Source organism: Dunckerocampus dactyliophorus, chromosome 3 (genome assembly GCF_027744805.1).
Source record: "Dunckerocampus dactyliophorus isolate RoL2022-P2 chromosome 3, RoL_Ddac_1.1, whole genome shotgun sequence".
NCBI lineage: Eukaryota > Metazoa > Chordata > Actinopteri > Syngnathiformes > Syngnathidae > Dunckerocampus > Dunckerocampus dactyliophorus.
The window spans coordinates 13,357,910-13,380,479 of NC_072821.1; the positions used below are offsets into that span (position 1 = coordinate 13,357,910).

At 40.8% G+C, this 22,570-nt stretch overlaps 1 protein-coding gene across 4 annotated transcripts in view; it reads left to right on the forward strand.

Moving 5' to 3' along the window:
* The window catches only part of zfhx3b (zinc finger homeobox 3b), a 339,235-nt gene that overhangs the window by 124,596 nt on the left and 192,069 nt on the right, over nucleotides 1-22,570 (forward strand). For all 4 annotated transcript variants that reach the window (XM_054771463.1, XM_054771462.1, XM_054771464.1 and 1 more), the window contains one exon: nucleotides 13,607-13,660. The gene's annotated coding sequence lies outside the window, so the exon portion shown is untranslated. The remainder of the gene's footprint in view (nucleotides 1-13,606; nucleotides 13,661-22,570) is intronic.

The window sequence follows — 22,570 nt, forward strand, 5'->3', positions numbered from 1 at the left end:
GTCCATAAAACCTCTATACTTTATAAATATTAATTTCTTCAGAACATATTTTTAGGCATGTCTAATGTGGACTGACGATAATCACATAAGTAGCTCTTAAAACATGCTATTAGTTTACGATCCTTTATCCAGATTGGAATCGAGCTGCGCCAGCATTTTTCAAGTGTATAAATTCAGAAGAGTAAGGGATTAAGTAAATGACGTCATGCATTAAGTTAATGGCATTGTTGCGTATAGCCCAAGCTTTTAATAGCACACAATGCAATAGGTACAACACATACAGTACCACGCTAACCCCTCCTCCTCCCTGTCGCGCTCCTCATTTTTCTTTGCTCATTCCCCCCTTTTTTCATTTTTCCCTCCTGTGCCCTCCCCACCCCCACCCCAGCACCCCTTCCCCCATCTTGGACAACCTCTCCCTGTCCCTGCTGTCTCTCCCCGTCTCCCCCTTTCTCTCATCCCCACTCACATCTCCCCATCCCTTTCTCTCCCTCTCTCTTTTTTTCATTTAATAGTGGACCTCAGAGTGGTTGCCATGTCGACCAGCCGGCATATTACTATGGCAACCGGTCTGAGCGAGACAAGGCTGCTGATTAGGGAGAGATGTCTAGTGTTGCCTGTCCAGAGGAGGGTGGGGAGGAAAAAAACGGGGAAATGGTGTTGGGGTGCTGGAGGGGGATTGCATATTATAGAGCTGCATATTGTATTTGTGGATGTGTGTGTGTGTGTGTGTGTGTGTGTGTGTGTGTGTGTGTGTGTATTGTGCATGCTTGCATCTGAAAAAAGGCTGGTCACTTTTTTAATAGCAAGTCAAAGCCCACACATAATATCACTTGCAGCCATGTACTGTCATACACTATACATATGATCGCACATTTATGGAGATGGTTGAATAGTGTCGAAACACACTTAAATAAATGTGCTCGTTATACTTTTGTGGTGCAGGTTCTGGACTTGAACGTGGCTACGTAGCTGCTGCTGTTGGACTCAGGTGGGCTCACATCTGGTGTTATGACATGTGAGGGACAGACCTTTTTTTTTAAGCTGCGCCCTTCTACAGGAGCACTAATGAACATGGTAGAGGATGCCACAGACCTCCCAGATCCATCAGACAAACTAATTACAAAGATCCAATTAAAGAGAGAGGGGGGTTAGAGGGGGAGATTGGAGTCGGGAGGTGTGGGGGGTCTCCCTTCACCAATGGGCCCAGTCAAGCCGTCAGCTCATTGAAGATTGTAATTATGGCTTATTTATTATTCATCCTTGAGCTAAATAAGAGCTTGGCATTTCAATAACAATAATAAGCGCAGATAAAAAGGCAGCACAAACTACAGACTTACTAATTGCTGTGCTTTGGAGATTAAACGACTGGAAAAATGTTGTTGTTTACTTATTCATAACATCCAGAAGCAGCATAGGCGCGTAGCAATCCACACAGCAAATTAGGTTTTCCTCATGAGATCTCCCTGGTGGACATAATCCTCAACAAAACCAGGATGCCATGCCTCCCTTAACAAGTGTGTGTGTGTGTGTGTGTGTGTGTGTGTGTGTGTGTGTGTTCAGTGTAGGTCTGTTGCACTAGGCAGACATTTAATGACTGGCTGTTTTTATTTTGATGATGTCTCATTAGGCTGTGATGTGAAGATTGATGTGTGGTCTCAAAGCTTAGAGAACATATACATGTTGCATATTAAATTTCTATGCAAAATTTCTGTTTAGTATTCAGAAACAGCATGTGAGGGAAACTTGTGAACTGAAACCAATAAATAATGTATCGAGCAAATACTAACTTTGTTGTTTTAACAATCTTTTTCACAGTAGACGTTTTGACATAGTAAATACTAGGACAGATACAAAACAAATGTATTTATTATTTAATTTATATGGCACATGGGTCAAGGAAGAACCGCTTAAAATTTGGCAATCATTTGAATAAAGTTTCTAATACAACCGCCCAACTGTTTGTCATTTTCTATGAACCAGGAAGTAGTCTGCTAACAAAGAACACACACGTTTTTCAGTTGTATTTAATTGTTATAAATCTAATTGTTGCCTATAATCTATCTATCTATCTATCTATCTATCTATTTATCTATCTATCTATCTATCTATCTACAGTATCTATCTATCTATCCCTCCCTCACTCCATAGCAGTTTTTCAAAAATAGCTGCTGTTTCGTGGTTGACTATGGGCTATTTTTAGTGAAAAAAAAGAAAAACAAGTTGTATGTAGTATTCTGTCCACTAGGCATCAGTATTGTTACATGACATTACATTAAATTACCTTCACACTGCATGTAGTCAGCCGACGCTCCCCGACCTGCTCCCATTCCATGTGGAAGTGGTAAGGTTTGGGCTTCTTACTTTGTCTTTTTTCCCCACTCTATTGGAAACACTTTCTTAAGTTTGGAATAAGTAGATTGGAGAGGCTAACTATTTAGCTCGGTAGCTTGCTATGCTAGCAGCGACCGTTTCTTGCGTCCCTGCAGTGATCCCGTAGCCTGCGCATTACAGTTGATCAATGTGTTGTAAAGTAGGGGTGTTATTCCATGTCTACAGGGCTCTAATAACGGTGTCAATCGTATTTAAAAAGCCATAAACAGATTTTCTATGCTCTAACTACGTAAATATTCCATTTAATAATATTGGATCTTATTTTGCGGAAATTCTTATTGCGGTCGGGTCTGGATTTGACCACAATTAACGAGGTACAACTGTGCTACTATATTCTTTGTAAATTTCTGTACTTTAAGTAATTTGAAAACATTTCTCCATCAAGTTTGTTCATTTGTCAACTTATACTACATACTTATCTTGGCTCGGAACGCCGCCATCTGTTCGAGTGTGGGCTGGCGACAATGCTTGCTAACATTAGCTCTGTGCTCACTGCAACATGTTTTGGCATTAAGGTGATGATACATGCACAAAACATGTTCATGTCTGCGATGGAACTGATATGTTAGCATAGCAATCATCACCTCTTTCCATACAGCCGTCTTCTCTCCGCCTCACTTTCCCCTAAGCTGAACTCTTAAGGCACCTCATCATAAGACTGCCAGCTCTTGGCCTCACTGGCTGTGGCAGAGGTGAAGAATATCACATCATCATAAAGTGGAGATGGCATTACACTCGTCACAAATTATAGATGAATTTTAGTGTGTGCTGGCAGGCCTGGTAGACTAGTGCTTCACTCAAGTGACTCTCACAGCCTGCAATCCCCTTCAGCCTCCAATTGGAAGTATTTATCAAGACGGTCCATACGAGCATTGAGCGTGTGTGGTTTCTATTGTATAATGTTGAATGTGTATTGTTTAAGGGCAAATGTGATTGCGTTACCTTACACTGCAGCAGCACTGAGGCCTCTTGGTAGCACGGCTGGATAATGTCAAACCAGGCTGCTGTCGATCAACCTCAAGAATAGAATAACAGTTTCAATACGTTCCATTGGATCTCCTTTCAAGCCATTACAGTCTGTTGCTACTTTCCAACTCACTCAATACGAAATACATACAGCGTCCGACGTCACATGAATACCAGCTGCATTGTATTACTGTTCTTGCAGTAAACTATTGCACATTGTTGAAAATCACAAGACTTTTTCCTCCCGTATTGGATCTGATTAGATGTCAGGTGTGCCAAATAAAGTGTCTCTCGAGTTAAAATGATTGTACTTTGGAAAGCATGAGCAATGATCGTATAGTCATCCCTTGCTACTTCGCGGTTCGAATTTTGCAGCTTCATTCTATCACCGTTTTCCACAAATAAATTAATCAGTTATCGCTGTTTGCGGTTGACTACCATCTAGTGTTTAAGCAAAACTGAAGTATCCTTGGCCTGAGTTGAGCATTTTTAAGCATGAAAAATCGAAATGAATGAAAATATAAATATATAAGCCATTCAGAAGACGCATTCATAGACGTAATATGCAGTATTCTACACTGGTCACAAGGTGTCAGCATGTTACATTGATGTGACAATAGCCACCACAGGAAGTATGCTGTCCCGAAAAGTCTCCCAACGCTAATGCGTGGGTCTGTGTTATTAATACAAGTGTAAAGGTGACTATAGGTGTGTTATTTCATGTCTAGAGGGCTCTAATAATGTAAAAAAAAAATGTTTTCAAGGTCATAAACAGGTTTTCTATGGTCTAACTACAAAAATATTTCATTTATATAAAAGGAATTCAACTTTGCGGAAATTAACGTCACAAATTAACCGTAATAAATGAGGAATTACTATATATATTTTTTAACAGAGCTAAAATTCTGCAACAAAATGGCAGCTAGACCTCAACTCATAGGAAGCATGCTATATACAGTATTTCCGTTGCATATATAAGCTGGCAATACTTATACTTAAAGACTTGATCTTGATCTAGCGTGTCATGATGTATTTCTTTTGTACATGCATCTTTGGACAAAGTTGCAACACTGTCTTTTGTCTTATTGCAGCACAGTGTTATGTTCATCTCAATGCCTTTGTCCTTGAATCTCAAAGGATCCCTGCTAATATACTTATATTAGGCCAATCAAGCAGCTGCAGACAGTGTAATTGAATAGTCAATACCTGGAAGAATAGTAAGCAATGTTTAGAGGCGTCTATGTTTATGTTAATGGACTTTTTTGCTCCCTCTCCTCTTTGCAATATTTCATCTCACACAAAATGTAAGGCCATATATATTAGGTGTGTTCTTAGTAATGATCATAAGTTGAGTGTACATGCATGCATACTGTGTATTCACTATTGTGACCTTGCAGCAAATGATCTTTGGAGAGCAGAGGCTTTTTGACCCCCTCTTCTATTCCTCTACATATCAGCATTTTGTAGTTCCATTTTTAAACCTTCCAGACTAGTTGGAAAGGGGGTTATAACACCGACCAGTTAAAATGGGACATGACAGACAGAGCCATTGACTTTATTGATTGATTCCATTAAAGTATTCTAATCCAGTTGCATGCTTGTAGTTTTGGTCTGGGCTTGTAAAGAGGCTCATGGAATTTGTCAGAGAAGCTCGATGGGAGGATAACGGTGCTACGGTATGGAAATGACAAATAATTGTCTTTTGTCTTTGATGCGGATCCAGGTAAAGGTTCGGATATACTGAAAGAATTCTTTGATATTTTCCTTCATTTGTCAGTGGGCAATGCAGAAATCATAGGGGGCCTTCAGACCTGTAGTTCACTTTTTGTGGTTCAAATATCAGGTTCCTCTTATTTGGCCTTGTAAACAAAGGAAGGTTTTCCATAAGGGCTGCAGTAGAGTGGACGAACGAAACATGGAACAACATTATCTAACATTAATTTATTCATTTGCAACCTGTAGTTGTGTTTGTTCGGAACCATACCAGATCGGTTCATTTGGTCCACACCCAAGTTTGATTCAAGTGTCCGCATGCTTACCGAAGGAACCGCACAAAAATGAACTACAGTTACATTAAAACAGACTAAAGTGTATAACTGTGAAAAAACCTGTAATGTAAACACGGATTAGGATTGTTTGGCCTTGGTGGAGGTCTTTGTTTAAATGAGTTCACTTACCTCCTCGGAACGCAAGGCAGGAGTTATCTGTTCACATGTGCTTGTATATTTGTTGCCAGCGTAGCTCACAAATTCTTAAAAGCCTCAATTCATGGAAAATACTGTACAGACATCTCTACATGTATTTGTGTATGTAAGCTAACTCTTCTACTGCTGAACTGGTGGACACAAAAAGGTCAACATTTAGCAAAACATACAACCCAACTGTGGTGAAGTCCACAACTAGACCCCATAAGTTGGACTGACTTGACATTTCTCACACAGCTCAATGCGCTCCACAAAAAATACACTTTCATTTTAGGGCGTTTAGCCAAATCACTCCAATATTTGGTACACACCTTTAGGAGAGTGACGAACACATGGCTTTAAATTTTGAGTAAAATTGGTTGAAAAACATGGCTGCCATGAAGCAAAACGTCTTTACAGGGGCATGGAATGAACTTGACCGTAAGTAATTAACCATTTGTCTAATGATTAGGAAACTTTGAGGATATTTGTATTACATGTATGCTAGCATGTCTTCCAAAGCATTTTGAGCACAACCCATAAGGGGGGCCACGAATGTCGGGAGAAAATTGGGACACACCATGTGGTAATGCCTATGGCTTCCTCTCATTCATTCATTTTGCAGTTGTTTGGCACCTTTTAATGTGCATTGTTGTCAACTACACGAACTTGACCGCAAACGACTAAAATGTACTTTTATAAGCTTTTATTAATTACAGAACAAGTACTGGCTTTAGCATTTTTCTAATTTACAGTTTTACCACAATGTTGGGGGGGGGGGACTGTACTACTAGTAGACTCTTTTCGTTGGGCTCCTCTAAGTGTTCTTGTTCTTAATGTAAGCGCTCCACATGAGTGGACACGCATGACCATTCTCACAGGATAACAACAGACTCCACAGACAAAACACATCGCCCTATTGCTCCCCCAGCACATTCACACAAACACGTGCACGCCGACCAGATCACACCCCCTAAGGGCTGTGGCCAGCGCTTGAGCAATGTCTCCCCAGGGGCCTGATATTTTATAGTTTGTGTCCATCAGTGCCATAGCCCAGGGCGCCAGGGTTGACAGTAAGTGCTCTCAACACCGGCGACACTGATTCATCTGTGCTATGACACAGATGAGAAAGAGAGAGTGGGGGAGGGTGGATGAGAGGGGGCTGATGCACATATTCTGTTTACTATCAGTGCATTGTGAATTGAACTCCAAACTGCCTTCACTTCATTGGTGGGTTCATGGGCGTGCAGCACAGACAACCATGCTCTACTACAATATGGCGGCCTAATGGGCCCCGCTAGCTTAAAAAGGGGGTTTCAGTCTAACATGGCGTTTCAATTTTTTTCAGCCCTTACCTCACCAGCTCATGTAGCTCGTCTACATATATATGGGGAGGTTACCTATGAACCTCAGCCTGGTGGATGCGCATACTAAGCAATCAACGTGTCACCTCTTCTTGACAATCCTATTTTTTTTCATATGAGGCCAGTGCTCATTTTTCCTTGTCAGCAGAAGGTAATTTGCTGTATTGTGATTCGGTCCTAAAACTTGGTGACGAGGTGTTTGATAAGTGGTGAGCCCCTGCCACAACCCCCACCGTACCCGAGCATCACCCACAATGTGTAGGGAAAAAATATGAAGGAAGCACCCCAACCCCCATCCTATCTCCAACCAACTGCATCCAGCACCCCAACGCCTTCTTTCCAGACCAAGCCCAACATAGCTGAAGCTGAGGCAGGCTGCTAAATTAGATAAGCAGGGCTGTGGCGCAGCGCTCCTGATTAATAAAAGATGCAGTGCTCCCCGGGGATGGCCCCTCTGAGGGCCCAGCAGAATCTATCCTCAGACAATGGAGCTTGCTCTCGCACAATGAACAGGAAATGGAGAAAATGAACCAATCATGGAAATATAACATTTAAAGCAGCACTAGCCTGTGACCCTCTGTAACATTACACATGCAGCATAATAGATAATAATGCTTGCTTAAAGTGCAGAACGAGAACAAAAATGTTAATATATTCACTTATTTTGGAAGCATCACTCGCTGTTGACATGTGTTGGATGGAACTACCTCGTTTTGTTTGAGGACAGAAACACGTTTGCACGTCTATTTGCTACTTCAAATTTATGGTCAGGTTGTTTTTATATATCAACAGTCAACATGCGTGTTTTATGAACTAATCTAAGTTACTGATCAAGTATATTATATTAACATTCACATTAGATACGCCGGCACGATCAAATGAGATTTAGTACAAGAGCTGTAATAATAATAATAAATTTAAAAAAAAGTCCAGTTTTGGTACAAATGTAACATCATATTTATTAATGTAGTTGTAGCGCTTGGAGTGGTATAGAGCTGCATTACATCATTCTGAGATGTGTTTCTAATATTTTATTTACCTTATTTATTATTTTATTTATGTACCTACCCTATTTAGCAACCTGAGATGAGAGGGACACAATATTAGAAAGTGTCAGGATGATGTAGTGCCGACCACTGCACCACTGCAAACTACAGCCACAATAATAAACAATATACGGCTAATAGAAATTAATACTTTTCAGACACTTTGGGGTTAAATGTAGCATTGTTATCTTTGTAAAAGCACTTGGATATCATCGGAGTGTTTTTTTACAATGTAGATGTGAATAGATTCCTGTTCATTTTTAGATTTATGCTCATTCTAAAAGACTGTACATGGACTGTACATGGACTGTACATGGAAGAGATGGAGAAACAGGCTCTCACATCCTTCTCAGGGACAAAACCAAGGCACTGGTTTAGATACGTGGATGACACCTTTGTCATAATCAAAAAACAAGAAATTCAGTCTTTCACAGATCACATCAATGCGGTGGACACCAATATCAAATTTACTCGCGAGGACACTAAAGAAAACCAACTAGCCTTCTTAGACTGCAAGGTAATTATAGGAAAGGACAGACAGCTACTTACAGAGGTCTTTAGAAAGGCCACACACACTGACCAATACCTGCTTTTTGAATCAAACCATCCACTACAACATAAACTAGGGGTTATTAGGACCCTCCAACATAGAGCGGAACAAATACCAACTAGTGCTGAGGGAAAGAAAAAGGAGACACAACATGTCCAGAGAGCGCTCTCAACCTGTGGGTACCCACGGTGGGCTTTTAACAAATGTCAAAAGAAGAGAGTAGGGAAAGAAACCCAAAAGCCCACAGAAGCAAAAAGGAGAGGAGTGGTAGTCCCTTATGTAGCGGGGGTCTCCGAAAAACTCCAGAGGATCTTATGGCAACACAAAATTCCTACCTATTTCAAACCAGTAAATACCCTGAGACAAAAATTAGTGCATCCTAAAGACAAGGCTCCAAACCAGAAACAGAGCAATGTGGTCTATTCCATCCACTGTAAAGATGAGGAATGCAAAGAGCACTACATTGGGGAAACTAAGCAAATGCTCCAAAAAAGGCTTTATCAACATCGCAGGGACAATGCTAGTGGTCCTCAATCAGCAGTACATCTACACCTGAAAGCTACCAATCACTCTTTTCAGGACAGCGAGGTAAAGATTTTGGCCAAAGAAAACAGATGGTTTGAAAGAGGAGTAAAGGAAGCTATTTTTGTCAAACAACAGAACCCATCATTGAATCGGAATGGTGGTTTGAGGTTCAATTTGGACCCTGTGTTCAGCAGGTTACTGAGACCAAAACCCACAGCTCTTAGTCTTGCAAATGAGGTGAAGGCAGGGCCGAGCCAGAACAATAGATGCTAACAAGCCAGTATCAGAGTCGTTCATACCCAATTCAGGGAGCGACACTTCCCTTTTCTCGTAGGTGTGAATAACAGGATAGGATTATACCACTGCTCCGCCCAGGCTTAGTGTAACGAACCAATAGGAGGAGGGTGTTGGCACACCAATTCCGCCCACTCTTACTGTATTTAAGGCCTAAGCTACCAGCACTTATTAGTTTGCTGACGAAGCTCTTCGGATGAGGAGCGAAACGTCCGACACCTTCTACACAGAAGTACAGATGACGTCTCAAGAAGCCTTTTCCTCTAAAAGACTATTTAACAACGCAGGTACACGTTGACAGGCTAAATCATTATAATACTTCAACATGAGACCGTCACCAACATGTCAGTACATTTTGTGAATGGAGATGAAAGCTAAAAATAAATATTTATGAATATATTACAGCATATGGCCATGTCAACTCTTTTAAGGGATATAATGCACTTCCATGTCTGCCAGGAGCAACCTTTGAAATCTTTTTTTATACTGCCTTGTACTAAAGTTCTCATTAAGTTGAAATATTCAGATGATTTTAATGTGATTTTGCATACTTTTCGTGATATATTTTTTTAGCTGGTTATTCAGTGGGTCTTACTATTACAGAGCCCCAGAGAGGACATGGAGAAAACAAAAATAATGGGTAAAAAAAAAGACAGATTTTACGAGAGCTTGCAAAACTTTTGCGAGAGAACGCAGTAACTTTAGCGAGATCTCGCAAAAATTTTGTGTTATCTTGCAAAACTTTCTAAACGGTGTGACGTTAATTCCGCCATGAATCACAAACAGGACTTCATGCTCTTAAAGTGTTATAATAACGACACCATTTCTCAGATTCAGAGGCCGTTATCAACTGTTAACACTTTGATGAGGAATTAGATTCGATACTTTAACCCCTTAACGCCTACTGTAAAAAACATGGCGAGCTGCCGTTTGGCAAGCACTTGCTGCTGTGTCAAGATCAAGATCAGCTACAGTAGCAGCGGATGTTTGCGTTGAAACTTCAAATTAAGAGCAGCACATTTCTGGGGTTTCTGATATGACTGTTTACTTATCGGACAAGTAATGCACACAAGTGAAACAATCCGATGTTTGGTTAATGCATGCATTCTCCATATTTCCCTTTTTTTTGTGGTTAATTTTATTTCTACAATATGGGCCAATAACTGGCGAGTCACTAGCGGCAAATGGCTACCGGGCCGCACTTTGGACACTCCTGATGTATCAATATTGCACCAAAATCTGTAGTCAGATGCTAAAATCTTTTGGAACCATTAATCCTTAGAGGTGTTGTTTAAGCATATACATTTTAGAGATGGACGGGAAAAAAATGTAATGCTGTTTTTAACAGAAGTGAAAAAAAACAGAAGCGGATAAATTTGTGCTTGCATGCGTATATGTTCATCTGCTTGTCTACTTCTTGGTCCATGGAGATTGACGTAAGATGGATGAGTGGAGCCATTTTTATTTTGGGGCGGACTGTAGCATTTACGGCATAATAATAAAATGATTAAAAATGAAAATATATTGCTTGATACACTTTAGCTGGATATGCACCAAAATGTAATAACTTACGCTTTGGCCGATGTGGCAACCCCGGGCAAAGTTTTGTGGAAATCTTGCAAAGTAGCCAACAACAAATGGCGATCGAAACAAATCTTAGGAGAGTCTGTGTTATTTGTGGGCGTGCATGCTTGCACTGATGATCAGTTGCTGGTTCTCACACTCACAGCAACATGCGGCCATGTCATTCCAGCCTTCTATTAGCTTCTTTGACATTCATCCCATATTGGCTTTGTTACCAGGAGCATATTATCTCCTTCCCTGCTGCTGTTTGTAAAACGAGCCAATGAGCCAGTTGCCTATGGAGACCAACAAAATGAAGGGGATATAATCACCTGCCTTCCATTTTAAAGCTTGGGCTTCAGACTGTGTTTTAAGGTGGTGCTTTTTTCGTGCTCACACCATTATACAAATGCATTCAGAGATGCGTGCCCGACAAATGTTTGTGATATGCCGCAATACCGCAGTGCTGAATGATCAAGATGAATCACTCTACACGTATGTGCATGCATGCGGTCGTGTGACTTTTCAGAAAAATGTTTCTCTTTTTGCACGTGCCGTGCAATTGTCGTGAACACCGGGGCGTTTATCTTGAAATAACCTCCACCTGCTTCTCCCTGCGAACAATAGAGAGACGCTTCTAATTTTCTGCAAGATAATTCTAGTCATATTGAGATGAAAAAGGTCAAGGGTTAGTCTGTAAGATTCTGATTGGTTTTGAGCCCTTGTCCTCCCCTTGCTGGAGATAAAATGGAAAGCAATATTTCATTTACAGCGCCACAACTCTTAGACCGCATAGCGATTTTAGGCAATAGTTGAGTGAGGAGGTGTGCAGTTGTGCGATGATTACAGTGCATCTAACCGTCAGCACTCGACACACAACAACGGTGCTGATGATATCTTGCATCAGCATTTTTTTTTTCTGTCTTTGCTTTTTAGCTGTTCAATTTTCTCCAAAGCCCTCCAACCTACAAAGATTGATGGCTTTTGTATATGCATATGTATCGGCTGTGCACATGCAGCTGAACCTGCATTTGACCTTCATCACACTGCATTTTTTTTCTAAAGCGGAAAAAGAAGATACTGTAAGGTGTAATACAGCACGGATTAATTCTTGATGTTTAAAAAAACCTGATTTCTAAGCTGCCTCAGTGAATGTTATTATTTTCAGTGTTGGCCTGTTTTTTCCACTAAATATAATATTTAATTCATAGGTAGAAAATCCACTAAAGCACATGTAAACGTATCGAGGACCGAATTATAAACGACACAGTCTTCTGGTCGATGTCAGTACGTGCACAAAGCTTGGACAGGTAATAAACTCATATAACCAAAGCAAATAGTAAATTGCCGAAAGCATCAGGCCTAAACAAAGCCTAAGCTAATGCAACTCAAATCACAAAATCCCTCTGTCTTAATAAAGGACCCAGTGACAGCTATAACAAATCTATGACATAAAAATAATTCATATTAGTGGATATTGTGTGGAAATCCCCCAAAGCATTACACGCAAACAACATGAGCTCATTTATCATGTTCTTTGTCTTTTATTTCTTTGCTTGGAAGCTTGTGAATAATCTCTTTGACCTGGTTTCTTGTGCATCTTTTTTTTTTCTTTTTTATGGCACCCTGAGGGTCATATGTATCTCATATTATGCAGCCACCCAAACAACCCCCTCCAAAGAGCAGTCCAGCTTGTGGGAGGAGCTTCAAGCTGCCCTGTAAGGTCACTGCAGTGGTCATGTGACCGGCCACTGGAGCCCCTTGGGCCAAATGACGAACGAAGCTGCCAGGACCAGGAGGGTGTCAGGGGTGTTTTTGCACAAAGCATTCTATAAAAGTGTAACTGGGCTGTATTTGCCCTTTCCTCCTGCTATGTGTTCAGCCAACAGGCCCCTAAAGATCTCTTAAAAAAGTGCTGATGCACTTGCGCTCATGTAATCCTCCTTGCTCTGCTCCACCTCAGCCCCTTTTCCTAACCTCCACCCCGCCCTTCTGTATCCTCCCTCACATTCCCTCACAGCCTGCTGCTGATGCGGCCGACATGGTGATGGGATGAAGGGGGCTTGTTTGGGCCCCCAGCTAATCAGCGCACATTAGAGCATGACTAAATAAATCTTAAGTGCTGCTAATTGCTTACCAGTGAAAACAATAACAGGGCACTTGCCCAGAGGCTCTGAAGTAGTGAGGGGCTGGGGCACAGGGGACCATGGGTGAGGGGATGGTGGGGGCTGGCACTGGGCCAACAGGAGACACCAGCGTTATCAGTCGCCCCCTCTGCCTACATGTGTAACTCACACACCACTTGGCACTGTCACCGCATGTATCCGATGCCCCACACCCACCATATGCACAACATATTGCCTGCAGACCTCATCAGCCAAGAATTAGCCTTACATGACAATTCCAGACAAGCCCGGCCCTCATGTAGAGCCGTCTTACATCACTGCATTAATAAACATGAATTAGTAATGACACAATTAGACGGGGTTGTTCTGACATTTTCTTTACATTAATGGTTTCTCCAGTGTGCACCATAAGACCTCAGACCTTTAGATACTAGAAGAAGGCTTGGTTAGTGTACCGTAAGAAGGTTAAAAAAAAAAAAAAAACGACATCAGACAGGATGTCTCATCGTGGAAATGTTGACAATGTGCCATCCTGCCCTGTCCTGTCCTGTTCTGTCTTTTTTTGTCTTATGAGCTGTGTTTGTTTCTCTTATAGGGCGCTTTCTGTGAGGGAGGTGTTTGAACAGCCTACAAACTACTGTGACAAAAGGTATGTGTAACTCAGTCGCAGACTCACACAAGTATTTAAAAGACATAGAAAAATAAAGCACGAGTTGGAAACTATTTTACTGCAAAATGTGCATCAATGTGCCTTATATGCACGGTTGTGGTCACAAGTATACATACAGTTATCATGGGCATAAAAGTCATTCATTTGGGGTACTGAATGATGAACCATTCTTTTTCGACAGAGGAATGATTAACAATGTACATCTTCACTTATTTTTGAAAACAAAAATTGGGTGCAAATGATCGAATTAAGAATTTTCACTAGTTTACACACGGTCAAAGTTCTAGGCTCAAATATATGACGCGTTCTCCAAACCTGCTAAAAACTTGACAAGGGAGTCAAAATTTAAAGTTGAGGTGCACTCAAAACATTCATATTTTATTCAGCATTCAATCACTGCCATATCATAAAAAAACCAACATGTAAAAACATAACTCTACAATGCTAAGTTCATGAAAAATAGTGGCAAATAAAACCTTGCACTCACAAACCATTTTTCTCAGTGATAACAATCATGATGATTGGACACCACATGATTTTTGGATATCAATACATAATTAACAAATTTAACTTTTAACGTTTTATTGAAGTGGAGTAATTTGGCCCCATTTGCGTGTTAGAAGCAAGGCATTTCAAGGCAAAACTTCAAGTCATTTCCCTTGCTAATTAATGAGCGTGACGGCAGCGGACGCGAAAAACGATTGTTATTGGCTTTCCAAAGTTGCCGTACTTTGTCAATATTATCTGTGTAGCAGAAATTGTGTGTGTATTTTGCAAACAGCACATCAATTCTAACTTTTGCTGCAAATCAATTTACAGAATGCAATTACAATTAATATTTGAGCCACTCAATAAAACCGTGATATTCTTTTTTCATTAAAAAAAAAGACCAAACTTTATCCAAGATTAATTTTATCATCATTATACCTCAATCATGTAACAATTACAACTATCGAATTTCCATTTTAGCTGCAACGAACCTTGCAAAGACCTCTGCAGGTTCGGAGAACATGTCATGTCTGTAAAGTCACCTGAATTTTGTCATAACTGCTGCTGAAGGCTCCAGAATCCCTCTTAACTTGACGAGGCCAAGCCCTACTACCTCTGCATTAGTCATCATGATTGACTGCAGCTGGTAGTTCCTCTTTGGCAGTATTCAATAATTTGTTTGGCGGCACCAATTGGCTCAACCGATTGTCAGTCATGGTCACACCATCACTGTTTAAAAACTTTTGATGATGTCTGTTGTATACTCATTCCACCCTTGAAAAAGAATGGCTCAAATAAAACTAACGTCCATGGCTGCAAGGAGTGAATGCAAGCTTTTGATTGCAATTGTACCCACGCGCTCTCAAAATTCACCACATTTACTTTAATTCATGTTTTATGTTAACCTGTTTCACCCATTTTGTTTGTTTAACACAAACACTTTACAACAAAACAATGCTTTTCGATTAAACACTGTACAAAATCAATATTGTCCAAATACATGAGTGAGAATGGTCAATTAAATATATAAATTTATAAGAATAGGAATAATTGATGTCCCACTGCTCAGTTGGATTGGACTTTGAAATGGTGAACCTAATGACTGTGACACAACTAATTGGTTTCCTCCCCTGTACTTTTATGTTTTCTTATTTTCTATCTTCTTCATTCATTTTCTTAAAGGGGTCCGTGTTAGAACAGGATGTGGTGTGAGTGCAATCCTTCTCCTCCTCTCTTCCTGGAACGAGCGTCTCACTCTCACTGTGTCTCCTCTGCAGTCTTTTACTGCTTTCCCATGGGACTTGTGTGCTTTTGTTAGCTTTTCTGTCAACATGTGCAGCCTAATTGCTTGATTAGTTGAGGTTGACTGGCCTGTTAATTGAATACTAATTAGGATGTGATGTGCCTAATGAAGATACTAATTTATTGTTTGGCACTCATCCAAGTGTTAGCTTTTATTTCAGAGCTGAATCAAACAGGAAGGATGAAAGTAAACAAGAAGAGGCAGAGTCCTGCTTTGAAAGCACATGAATGAAATGTAGAAGGTGATAACATTTAATCGAGTTTATTTTCTTGAAATGAAGCTTGTTATTTTATGGCGAAGTGCTGATGCAACGGTGGGGAAAAAAATACACACCAATGGAATTTGTAATGTTTTTTTTTTCATTTGGGATATTGTCCTAATAGGGAGTGCCATAAAGACATGATTGTCCTTTCAATGGAAACTGCCATGTGCTGTCTGCGGAATGCATACTAAACTCATATTTCTTTCATTGTTTTAACATCTTTTCAAAATTCTGTTTACAAACTATACATATAGATTTCATACCATCCATACAATGCATTAGAAAGGAACCTTATACTTATTCACTCCATTTCTATTGTCATATAAATAAATATAAATAAAAATACATGCTTTTTTCTCATATAGTGGAGGGATTTAATTTAGCTAGTTGGCACAAAGTTGTTTAATTTAATTTTTTTAAAGTAATATGTTAGGTACTAATTTTGTAAATTAAACAAACCATTAAAGTGGGGCAGAAGACATATGCTGTTTGTTTGCTGATACTGTAGTGATTCATTACTCTGTCAAAGTAAATATAACCAACAATTCATTAGGTGCACAATCTAATGGTGGCATGAGATGCAAACGTCTTTACAAAGATAAAAAGGCTCAGTTTTCATTGACACTGTCGGAGCGATATTAGTTTTGAACATTATGGTTATTATTGTGGTTGTAGTTTGTCTTATGAAATGGCTCCTTACCCCATGGAGGGCTGTGCAATATTTTGATTATCTTGTTTAACTGCATGCAAGATGCAGCTTCTTATTAAACAGTGGATCCTTGGTTAGCGTCCGCCCCAGTTTGCGTGTTTTTTTTTTTTTTTTTTTGGTTAACGTTGAAAATGTATGCCAAAATTTTGCCTTGGCTTGCGCACATTTTCCGGTTAGTGTACAATACGGCACACGTCTTTTCGTTTTATTAATACGCTGAACATTTGTTGTTAATGTCACAAATATCCTTGTTAGCATAGAGTGCTAACAAACTACCAATCGTAAGTCACTTAGGTCACCCGTCTATAATGTGGTTGACTCTCTAAACACGTTTTTATAGTTTTACAATTATAGTTGTACATGCATAAAACACATCCAAATGCATATAAATGATGAATGAAAGGGGTAAATGAACTTCTACCTTCATTGAAGACGTGACAGTTCCCAAAGACACGATGTGAGAGTGGGACACCACGCTGACACTTTTTCTGTTTTGTCATGAATTATATATTGAATTCACTAGTGTTTCTCACCTTCTTTATCACAATGCTGCCACTTGTAACGTTCTTTGTCTCCATTTTGGGTTATTAAGGTGAGAAACACTATTGAATTTATGAAGTAACTCATGGCAAAACAGGAAGGTGGTGTCCGTGTTGATTTTGCTGCCATATCGAGTCTTTTGGGAACAGTCACATCAAGAATCACGTCTTCAATGAAGGTAAAAGTAAACTTAATTGTACATTTATCCCTTTCATTCATCATTTATGTGTTTTTCTATGCAGTTCGAATGGTTTTCTGCACTTTAAAACTATCATTGTAAAACTATAAAAACCTGTTTTGTGTTAACATTTTTGGCTTTCTGGAACAGATTGAATTTATATATTTCTTATTGAAAAAAATATATTTGGTTAGGATCCGTTTTGGTTAGAGTCGGACCTTCTGTAACAAATTAATGAGGCTAACCAAGGTTCCACTGTATGTCATTAGATGCACCTATTGCAGTGGCCAGTGTGTGTAAATATACTGTATAGTGCACAAGTGCTGACCAAAGTAAACAGTCTGACGACCACCACCTGCCATCACTTCCTGCTGTCACATGAACGTGCTGCTTTTCATGTGGTAAAACAGCACATGATAACATAGCCAAGTATAAAGAGAGTGATGAGTAATGTATGTAGATGTCTCAGGTAGACAATGCCCTTTGTTTTACTTCATAATTGTCCTCACATGAGTGTCTCTCATTCCGTTCCGGCGATTGTAGCAAGAAATGACTTCTACCACCCCAGCTATGTTGAGGGAATGCTCTGTCTCTCAAATCCTTAATTATATGCACAAGGGCATTGTATTTAAAAGCAATCAATAGAAACTTGATTTCAGTTTAGCATTTGGGCGGAGAGGGGGGTTGGTCCCAGGGGGCTTTGGACCTTCCTTCAGGTGCAGCACAGCTCAAGGCCTTTCATTGACCACTCATTGCTTTTGTTGAGCGCACCACTCGATCGGCACAACGGCAAAAAAGTCAAACATATTTCCACAATATAAGGAGTAAAAATGGATCCTGGTATTCCATGTTGGATATATCCACACTCTGGCTTCAGCAAAGTTTGCTTGGACACTATAATGATTAGAAGCATTCTTCTCTCTTCTTGATATTTGTATCCTGTGAATATTTTTTCTCCAGAATTTCCAGTTCCAATGTGATTGTTGCAGTTGGGCCTCCTGTGTCCTAACTGTGTTAAGAGGCAAAAAGAAGATATTTCAGGTTCCAGCAGGTTTTTTTCTAGACACAACATAAACTGGGGAAGTGGAACAGGTGAGAGAGCAGTTTTCATGGAAAAACAAAGTCCCCGTCCTCTCTCCTCCTTCCTAATCTTCTTATAACCTTAGGTATTCATGCTCACCACACAAGTAACAATCTACCTGAGAGTGCGTCACAGCAGGCCAGGAGCATTATAAACATTAGCAACCCCAGGTGTGGGATGACCTCCATTCTTGCAGAGATACACATGCATTTCTTGGTATTAGCCCTCCATCTATCACTTAGCTGCATACTTTGCGCAGTAGTCGTTAGTCACCCTCACCCGCCCGCGCTTAATGAGAAAGCAATTACCATAGGCTTCGCACCAATCCCAGTGGCTTCGCAGCATAGTCCGAAACCGGCATCCCAACCTGTTCAGCTCTGCGTCCGCCGCTTGGCTCGGATTCCCCTTCTCCTCCCTTGTACCTCTTCTCCCTTTCACTGTGGCTGCAGACTCTCTCTATTTCTCCATCCTCTCTGCAGCCTCTCTCTTTCGCTCCTCCCAGCTTCCAGGCTGCTCTGGGTTTTAGACGGATCACTCTCACAATGGTTGATCAATACAGGTATTGATCCACTGGCAAAATGTTTATAAAATCCTTCTGGGCAGCCGCGGTGCAGTGAGGAGAAGAGGTGGGGCGGCGAGAGGGCCAGCATGCCATGTTATTCTTCAGCAACAGAAGCCCACCTGATTGGCTGCCAGTCTTGCCAAGAAGAGGGCCGGCACACTGTGTGGAGTTTTCGTCACTGTGGCTTGGCACAGCACAGTCGTCACTGGCTCATGCTGCTAAACTTCCCAGACCACCAACGCAGGGCGCTGTTGACTGCTAGCCAAGCAGTGGCACCCGCCCCTTCTCCATTCATTTCACTCGGGAAATTAATTTGCATAAATTAGCAATCTTGCAGGCAACCCTTAATGATGAGTTCATTCCCACCAGCTTGCCTTGTCTTAGCAGCAACACACCCAAGCGCTTGCCTACATTTACCTTCCTAATTATTCAATCCTCATGATAAATTATAGTTTTTGCAAAGTTTACAATCTTGCAGTAGGTTTTAACAAACCAACAAAACAATTTAAATAGCTCAACACAACTAATATAACAAATGGTGACTATTTTTTTAACTGGCTAGCTAGTAAATGTTCGTGAATTTTGAAAAGAAATGTAGTTTACAATGTGATTTGAATCATTTCGAGTTCAAACGTGTAAATGTCATCCAATAGTCTGCCTTATCACCGTGAATATCACGTCTTATCAGATTGTTCCACATCAGAAACATGCTGTTTCTCTAATTAGATCGAAGGTTCCAGACCCCTCAGTATTTCCATCTCTCATGGTGATGATTGCGTCACATGTGTATGTAAATAGACCGACAGGCAGTATGCAACCAGTCAGAATTAGTAAGTTCAGCCAGCCCCATGTGCTCTGGGCTCTGAATGGCTGTGCTCTGATGTTAAACATTCCCACATAGACTTCATGGGCTCATGTTGACTTTTGAAGTAATATGGTGGCCAATAGGGTAATGCTCTTTTGGTAAGTTTGTCTGAATCATACCCGTGTTTCAGTTGTCAACAGAGTTACTTGTGAGTAACAATGTGCAAACCAGACTACGTTACATGGTCTAATGTACATAAGGATAGGTAGACATTTTATTTGTTATATTTGTTCTGAAGGAAACATAGCAAGCACAGCAGGCATCATCAACACGGGCATAGGTCAGGACATCCCTCGCAAGGGTATATACACTGTATAATATAATTATTTACACATAATTACAGTGTAGTACAGAGCATTATATAACACATTCTGGTGTCCCAGCTGTTGTTAAACAGGCCGAACATCTGTCTGCCATAAGACCTACCACGGTCGTGTGTGTGTGTGTGTGTGTCTGTGTGTGGGTGTGGGCTCTTTGGCTTCTCCGCATACATCCAGATGCCCAGACAGTGGTACAAACCACAAGGTCCATCTTAGACAACTGTGTTTGTGGGAGATGTTACAGGCGTGTTAGGCTTGTTTAACTGTCTACAGATTAGCTGACCGTACATAGGTAAGCACTAGTTGACTACCCCTGGACTACATTGTATGATGAGCATTCTAGACAGTATTATACAAACAGCACAACTATAACTACTCCCTAAGTTGAATGCTTTGTCACGTTGTTTTTAGAGTATGACGGGTCGTTCTCTCATCCTCCACTTTCAGCGTTTTTAGCTGTCACTCCATGTTTTTGCTATACTGGACATGCTTCCCATTTAGCACCCCCTTCAATCTATTCCCTATTCACCTTTTTTGTTGTTGTTGTACATTCATCTTGAACTCCAGCCATCATTTCCCCCTTTAGTTTCTCACCTTTTGCTCCTTTCTCTACGTGCCCTTCCCATCTGTGATAGAGTATGTTATTCATTTTATATGAATTCAGGGGCTCTTTGGTGCATGCTTCCAGCAGAAATCAATTTCAGCGCAGACAGCATAACCAAACAAAGCTCTGTGCTCATTTCAGCGCAGGCCTCAGTGTAACCCATCTCACTCATTCTCCCTTGCTGTGCTCCTTCATTGGAGGACATTTTGCTCACCCTCTGATGCCATTATGTCAGTCATTGCAGACGTGTGCTGAAGTGTGACTGCAGCCGTTAAATGCATCCTGGCAAGCGACGATCATTAAAGAATAGAAAGTTTGCATCTGTTAATGTATATGTCAGTTTTTTTTATGTGTGTGTAAACAAGAGGTGGTGTCCTCTCAATGCAGTGTGAATAAGACAGACTGGAGATGCTCTCTTCTGTACTATCAGTGGAGGACGTGCACCGGTTAACGCAGCCTCTGGATTGTCCTCTTTCCTTTGCTCTGCTTTTATTGATTTCAGCAAGACATGGAGACAGACGCAAAGAAAGGGCCTTTTCACAGGGAAGTTAAACGGTCAAGTGGCAAGTAGAGGGTGGCTTTCACCACTTTATTGACTAGGTAGAAAAATGTCACTATTATGGAGGGCCTTGCAGCAGATAGTGAGCTGATTGGATGTGTGCCCCCAGGTCAGAGTGGAACATGTTTCCCCTGCAGCCAAACAAGAGCAAATAGAAAAGCACAGGAATTCACTTGATTTGCAGGTTAGCTTTTGCTTCCTCTTCCACTTCCACTGCCATTGACTGATGTTGAAATGACTAGGTTTTGAGATGATGTTAAATGTATTTATTATCAAATCCTGCAGGTAAAACACTGAAACACACAATAGATTCTCTTGACTCCGGTGACATACTCTCAATAAACATATAAATGCAACAGTCAGTATCTGGTGTGACCAGCATTTGTCTGAAATACCATATACACCGATTCAGAGCATCCCAAACATGCTCAGTGGGGTTACCTGTTCGGTTAGAATGCTGGTCATGCAGGAACTCGGATGTTTTCATCTCCCAGGAATTGTGTATAGATCCTTGCAACATGGGGCGATGGATTATCATGTTGAGGTAATGATGGTGGATGAATGGCCTCAGAGTCTTGTCACAGTAGCTCTATGCATTTGATATGCCATCAATAAATGCACCTGTGTTGCGGATGGAGTGGCCCATGGTGGCGGTGGGGTTATGGTATGGGCAGGTGTATGTTATGGACAACTAACAAAAACTAATCAGTCCATCAATGAAATCAGTGGAAACTATTGCTGATCTTATTCATGGTCCATGGTGTGAAACTGGATTCACTCTGGACAATGATGCTCGTGTAGAGAATGCTTTAATTTGACTTGTGAAAAAAGGCTATGAACCCTGCTAATAATGCGAAGCCTTGTGACGCATGGAAAAATTTGCCATTAAATCCTATTTTTTTTTGATTGTGTAAGATAGGTGGACTCCTGGGTCAAATGGCTCGGGGTTCAACTTCAAGCCACTTTCAAGCCCCGCCCAGTCATGTCAATCAGTCTAATTAGCTTAGCATATCATTGGGCTGGCCGGCGCCTCCTGGCAGCACAAGATGGACCTCTCGAAAGGTCAGCATGCCACAACAGAGACTGAGCAGTGCTTAATCAGAGGTGAAATGGTTTCGTTTTCCCAATTGATTCCAGTTCAAATCAAACAAGAGTGTCCAGTGTTGAGTCACTCTAATATGCAAGGGGAAGCCCACTGGCATGTGATGGATGGCATGTCATTTATTTTTATGCCCTATGTGACACATTGTATACGGCATGTGAAAAAAACACAGCTTGAAACTTTAGACTATACTCAGCAGTGAAAAAACATCACTTTTATAACATTGACACAAAACATTAGGAAATAAATATTTTGTCTTCACTGTCTCTAACAGAGTAAACTAAGTACCATTAACACTAGGCCCCTGAAGCGTTA